Source organism: Saimiri boliviensis, chromosome 10 (assembly GCF_048565385.1).
Source record: "Saimiri boliviensis isolate mSaiBol1 chromosome 10, mSaiBol1.pri, whole genome shotgun sequence".
Lineage (NCBI taxonomy): Eukaryota > Metazoa > Chordata > Mammalia > Primates > Cebidae > Saimiri > Saimiri boliviensis.
In genome coordinates this window covers 83,463,222-83,470,756 of record NC_133458.1, presented here as the reverse complement: position 1 = coordinate 83,470,756, position 7,535 = coordinate 83,463,222, and the positions used below count along the sequence as shown (strand labels likewise).

General features: G+C 34.8%; 1 pseudogene; it reads right to left on the bottom strand.

Annotated features, from left to right (window-relative positions):
* Positions 1 to 5,346: 5,346 nt before the first annotated feature.
* LOC141579988 (small ribosomal subunit protein uS10-like) lies at positions 5,347 to 6,980 on the bottom strand (annotated as a pseudogene).
* Positions 6,981 to 7,535: the final 555 nt, after the last annotated feature.

Here is a 7,535-nt window from a genome sequence, read left to right as displayed (position 1 = left end):
AAAGACAACATATGCAATGAAAGAATATTTGTGAACAGTATATCTGATATGGGGTTAATACCCAAAATATATCAAGAGCTCCTACCAATCAATAACAACAAAACAAACAATCTCATTTTAAAATGGATACAGGACTGAATAGGTATTTCTGTAAAGATACACAAATGGCCAAGAAACATACGAGAAATGTTCAGCATCCTTATAATCATTAGGGAAATATAAATTGAAACCACAATAAGATATTACCACACATCTGTTTTTATTTTTAAGTCAAAACAGGAAATAACAAGTGTTGGTGAGGATACAGAGAAATTAGGACCCTCTTTTGCTGTTGATGGGAATGCAAAATAGTGTAGCCTCTATAACAAGCAATACAGAAATTCCTTTTAAAATTAAAAATATAATTACAATATGATCCTGCAAACCCACATTTGGGTAAATATCCAAAAGAATTGATAATAAGATCTCAAGGAAGTATTTGTATACTCATGTTCATTCTAGCATTATTCAAAATAGCTAAAATGTGCAAGTAACCTAAATGTCCATCAACAGACAACTGGATATAGAAAATATGATAGATATACACCCAGTGGAATATTACTTAGCTTTAAAAAGAAGGAAATGTCATCAGATCCTACAACATGAGTAAATCTTGAGGACATACTGCTAAGTGTAATAAACCAGTCACAGAAAGACAAATACCTTTGGGAGGTCAAGGCAGGCAGATCATGAGGTCAAGAGATCAAGACCATCCTGGTGAAAACCCATCTCTACTAAAAATACAAAAAAAAAAAAAAAATTAGCTGGGCGTGGTGGCATGCACCTGTAGTCCCAGCTACCGGGGAGGCTGTGGCAGGAGAATTTCTTGAATCCGGGAGGCGAAGGTTGCAGTGAACCGAGATTGTGCCACTGCACTCCAGCCTGGCGCCTGGTGCCAGAGTGAGATTCTGTCTCAAAAAAAAAAAAAAGAAAAGAAAAAGAAAAGAAAAGAAAGACAAATACTACATGATTCCACTTATACAAGACATCTAAAATAGTTAAACAACTAGAAAGTAGATTAATGGTTGCCAGGACCTGAGGGTGAGGAAAGAGGGGAGCGGTTCAATGGATCTAGAGTTTTAGTTTTGCAAGATGAAGAAGTTCTAGAGATCTCTTGCACGACAATGTATATATAGTTAACACTACTCTACTGTATATTTTTAAATGACTATGATGGTAAATTTTATGTTTTTGTCCACAATAAAAATTAAGGGAGTAAGAAATAAAAAACTTCCTTTAGCTTTTGCCCTAGGAATTCAGTTTAAATTGTAAGCAGTTTTCTTTAAATACTATATTTACATCAAAACTCACCTGAAAAAAAAAATCTGTTTTTCAGAATCTCAAATCCAAATTAATGCTGGAATTTACATTTCTCTGCTAACTAAAGATTTTTCTCAGAATTCATTAATTAGATCAAGACATGTTTAATGACCTGCTCTGAGCTAAGTTCTGAATCAAGCTATGAAAATTATACAGTACATATAGATCTTGCCTCATGGATCCTTCAGAGAAGATTCAAGGTTCTGTAGGTTTTGTACTTTCAGTGCCAAACACTCAAACTAGATTATACATTTTCTAAATCCAGTACACCTGCTACAGTGCTTTTGATGTCAATTTTTAAAAAGCCGAAACATAGATGAAGAATAAAAGATATTTCATTTAGATATTTAACTTTCATCAATTTAAAATTGTGCATTTAAAGACATATATCCAGATCTACAGATTCATGGCGGTGTATACATGTAAAAATGAAAAAAGAAAACATTGCATATGATGTATGTATTCTTTTTAGTGGCCCAACAATAAAAATGAAATTCAAGACTTAAAATAATGCCTTCTATATTATGTCTTATCATCATTTTTGATATCTATAAAATCCTTGCTGGCTTAAATTTAAATAATTCTTGAAATTAGTTGCCCGATCAGCCACTGGGTGATCAATTTTGTACCCAGAGTGTCCTACTGACCAGCAGTAATTCAGTCATAACCTTAAAATGCATTTATTTGTTTATTTTATTTTATTTTTGAGACAGAGTCTTGCTCTGTCACCCAAGCTAGTATGCAATAGCATGATCTCGGCTCACTACAACCTCTGCCTCCCAGGTTCAAGCAACTCTCCTGCCTCAGCCTCCCAAGTAACTGGGATTACAGGTACCTGCCACCACACCCAGTTAATTTTTTGTATTTTTAGTTGAGACAGGGTTTTATCACTTTGGCCAGGCCGGTCTCAAACTCCTGACCTCACCTGATCCACCCACCTCAGCCTCCCAAAGTGCTGGGATTACTTTACAGTTGTGAGCCACTGCATCCAGCCTATTGATTTAATTAGAAAAATAACTTGTTAAATTTTTAGAGGTTTAAAATAAAGACAACACTAGTCACATAAATTGGTTAAAATGCTATTTAGTCTTAACAAATATGAAAATTAGATCTATGTATTGACGTTTTACTTTGAAATACTAAGGGTTTTTGTTAAAAAGTAAAAAGGCAATCCTGACATTTGCCACAGAATAGATGAGTTGGGGAGACAATATGCTAGGTGAAATATAGGTGAAAGAAGCCAGACACGGAAAGAAAAATACCACATGCCCTCATTTATATATGATAATCCCAAATATATTTTTAAAAGTTGAACATATGGACAGAGAATAAAATAGTGGTTAACAACAGGTGGAGATGGGGTGAGGAGGAGAATGATGAAATGTAAGTGAAAGGTTGTAAAGTAGCAGATAGATAGGATGAACACATCTGGAGATCTAATGTACAACATGAGGACTATACTTAAATACTGTCCTCAGCATGTTTGCTAAAAGGAAATTTTAGGTGATACTGTCACACAAAAATATGGGTAACTGCAAGATGATAGCTATGTCAATTTGCTTCACTATAGTAACTTTTTCACTATCTACATGTGTATCTAAACATCATGTATTAAATGCTAAATATGTACAATATGTTATTTTAAAACACTTCAAAATCTGCAACACTCATTAAGTTTGCAAGGGATTTAAAGTTAGGAGGATAGATCTAATTTCAAATTTTATATGGACTCATTGTAGGACAAAAGTATACCCTGCTTGTCCTGTATTGCTTTATATGCTTTTTAATATGCCTTTCCTATATATGTCCTTTTTATCTCCTGGTGAAGATAAGGAGTACCAATTGCCAAATTGTTTTATCCAGTAGTCCTTTATAAATATTGGTTACCTTCACAGAGAGGGTTTCCTAGTACCAATTTCACATCCTTCAGTTTGTTGAAAACCAACTCTTAATAAAATAGATTTTATTTTTCCATTAAGAAATCTCCCCTAAAAAAAAAAGTTTAGGATATTTCTGATGGAAAAGATTGGTGAAGCTTATTTATTGTAGAAATAGAGCTGGAAAGAAATAAGAAATTTAGATATAAAAGTTATTAGTATTCAATTATATTATTTCTGATATTCTCTCTTATCCTAAATATGAAGGAGCAGTGCTCAAGAAAACTCCTTTTTAAAAGACCAAACTCTGAAATACTAAGGGTTTTTGTTAAAAAATAAAAAGGCAATCCTGACATTTGCCACAGAATAGATGAGTTGGGGAGAAAATATGCTACGTGAAGTAAGCCAGAGACGGAAAGAAAAATATCATGTTGTACATCAGATAGAAATCAGCTGGACTACAAATCAGTGTTATTTTTGACTTAATATTTTGTATTCTAGACTTTCTTTGTTAATAAATGTTGTTTAGAAAATTGATCAGTATTAACTTAGCAGAATAAAAATGAAATCACAATATAATATAGTTACCTATTGTATAATGTTATTGTACTAGAAGACCCTATTTATTGATCTTTATGTTCAAAAATATTTTTAAAAGTATAGAAATATGCTAACCTGATATTTTAGAAGAGATTTATTAGACATTCAATTTCATGAAGAAACTGATGTGGAAAATTTTCCAAGTTTTGATTCACTGTAATTTCGACTAATTGTTCACCTGCTGTGAAGATGTGAAAATCTCCAGCTTTATTCCTCTCAAGATTGGTGTGAATTAACATGCTCGTGTTCCTAATGTTCTACATTCTACAATCTGATTTTTTAGAGGAATATATGAGCCATTTGAGATCATAATTTGTTTTCTTGCAACGAATCCCTGACAAATTCCTTTAGTGTCACGAATTAACTTCTAGAACTTATTAAAAACACCCCACTTGCCACCCTGTCTGAAGCCCATAGAGTTTTGCTAAATACAAGAAATTATCGGGACATGCGCAATGGTCTGCTCAGTTTCCCTTTCCCTCCTCACATGGTGGCAGGCAGAGTGCTTTTTATCAGACCTTATGGTGTATCTAGTAAAAGCCAATCAGATGACTTATCTGATGACTCTGAGCCTGTCATGTAATAAAATCTATGATTCCTTTTCTCCTACCAGAAAACATGACTGAAACATGGCTTTGAGCTAAGGGAAAAACATGTTAAACATGTCTGAACCTTTTGGAGCAAATTCTGTTTGATCCTGTTGTATCATTATGACTTGAAGTTTCTAACATCTTTGTAAAAAGACTTATGATTTAATGACTTAAAGTCAATCTTAGTATATCAATAAAACATAGAAGTTTAATAATCATCAACAACAACAACAAAACCCTATTTACTTCTGTTTTACCTGGATAAAGCAAAGCACAAAAGTCCCAGGTGATGGTGTTGGTCAGGCTGATCTCGAACTCCCGACCTCAGATGATCCGCCCACCTCGGCCTCCCAATGTGCTGGGATTACAGGTGTGAGCCACTGTGCCTAGCCCCCCAGTGTTTATATTCTAACCCTTAATAAGTGGTCACCCTGAGACAGGTAATGCAGGACAGAGCTGAGCAGACACGTGAGGGCTTAACTTCCGTGTTTAGAAAATTAGGAGACAAAGACAGAGATAGACCAAGTGTTGTGTGATAACCTCAAAGACCACATCTGACAAATGAGGTCCGTTTTTTCAGATTTGCTTTTTTTAATAGTATAAATCCTTTTTTAAAAAAGTGTAAATCTTGTCAGTTTCAAGGAAGAAATCTACCATTAACCTTTCAGTTTTCCCCCCAATTCCAATCCTAGCAAAGCCAATTCACAGTGAAGCCGAGAAGTTTAGAAATTTTGTTTTCTGTCTTATTCTCTCGTTTTTTGCAGCATCTTCTCTCTGGTACAGTTCTTTAATATGTCATGGTTGCTTCACCTCCCCACCTCAAAACAGAGTAGTTAAAACAGAGGAGTTAAAGCCACACTTTATGTTTCTGACTGAAAAACTGACTATAATCTACTGAAGTTCAGCCTTAATATATTACCTCAAGCATTAGTTTTATTTTCAATAGGGTGGGGGTTTTTTTCTTTATTTTTAATAGCTGGTAATCGATTTATTAAAATAGTTGACTTAAGCATCTGCAATGTGACTTTCACCTCAACTCACGGCTCACTACTGATGGAAATAATCTGCTTAACAATCTCACGACTGCGAAGCTCAACAAGTCGCTTCTGGATTCTCATCTGGAAATGATCCCATGTCTTAGAACCTTCACTGCAAGGAAATTTTCTGGCAGTGATTCTCAAAGTCTTGGTAGGCATTTGAACCGGTTCTTTCACTTCGAGATTCTTTTCCTTTGCTACTCTAAGTCTGCACACACCTTCTGCAGGGATTTTACGTTGCACCTCATTAGGGTGATTGGAATTCAGTGAACTATCACCTTCCGCTCCCCCGGTGATTTTTCGGAATCCTGAAAAGCCGTGGCTGCTGCGCAGCTTCCTGAACAACTTGTTCCTCGGTGAGAGCCAAGAGCGGCGAGTCAGGAGCAGGAGGCTGCAGACCCGCGATCCGCGATCCGCGACCCGCGATCCACGATCCGCGATCCGCGATCTGCGATCCGCAGCTATGACCCCCGTCTTCCTCAGAGAGCAAGGATTTTTGTTCTGTTCTGTTTCTAATTGCTTAAAGTTTCGAACCTTACCCATAAGAATGTAAAGCGTGAAGAGCCATGAGTCAGTCAAGCATAGCTCATAGGAGGCCAGTCCAACCAAATCAGATGTTGGACCTGCACTCTGAGAAATTGCATGGTAAAGCCATGATCTATTTTTGCTATTTTGTCGGAACTTGAAAGCTTTTTTTTTTTTTTTTTCAATTAACGTACTAAAAAACTCCAAAAATACATAATAATGATAAAACAATTACGTATCTATTATCAGGAAGCATAAAAATCATACAAATAATTGAATCGGAAGAGCATCATTTGTTGTAAATATTCCTTTTACAGGTAAACATCAGTTCCTGCAACATTAGACCATTGTAGTTTAGAAATGAGTAATCTAATTTATTGGTCATGGCAGAGATTCAGCTCTTTGAAAAACATAGTCATTTTTAACCTTCTCATTGTTTATTGTTATGCATCTGACAATGGGATTTAATGTTTAGATATTTAAGCCTTTTCCTTATGCAATAATATCCCAAAGGCAGGCATTTCCGATGGTATTTGGAATCCCAAATCTTAATTCTTTTCAGGAACAATGGAAATAAACAACCAATTGTAGGTTTTCCCCTATTTTCTTATTAAATAAAACCTTTTCACTTTTGCAGGCCTGCACTCTTCCTGTGAACGCTGCTTTAATTACCCATTAGTCGTCTTTCTAATTTTAATTAAACAGTCTTAAAGTAGTGGCAAAGGGCATTTTTAATGTTTGTTAGCTCTATTACTCTGGAGAGAAAAGCAGATTTAATTTATTGCTTTAAATTCAACACACACACATACTTCTGATTGGGTAACACTAGGCTTTGAAGTACTTAAATGGAAAAGTAATTTCAAAATAAGCACTCCTTTACTCTTTGGACTGTTTGAAAATAAGCTGCCAGCATGACTGCCAAATGGTCCCTCAGGTCCACATCTACATGTAAATATTACTGAGTCCACATCTCTATGAGGACAACATGCCATTTCTGATATGAGCTCTAGGGGCTTAATGGCAGATAATTAGTTCTCAGCTGTCAATCCAATGTAGTTGCTTATTACTTCTGTTTTTGGAGACAACCTAAATGATCTTATATTGTCAGACATCTGTATCGATAAATAATTTTCAGACGTCCTCTTTTTTTCTTGGTATTGTCATGATTACTTATATTCCCAAATGCTGCAAATATACATTAGAATTTTAGTAATAGATAAAATTACAGTATGTACATCTCTACATACTGTAGAGAGGTTGAGGTTAATTTTTAAATTGAATCTAGCAATGTGTGAATTTTCAAAATAGGTTTAATATTTTACATGATCATTTGTTTCACTGCTAAGTTCATTTTTATTAGTGTTTGCTTGGTATTCTATCTTGAGAGAGAATTATTTTGATGACAAATTATAGTAAATCAACAAATAGTTTATATTTTTAGTATCAGGATTTCCTCTTTAACCTATTTTTATTAATTTATAATTAAGCCTATCAAACAGACATTTGTTAAATGAGACTACAGGAACTCATGGTTCCCATTTCTAAGT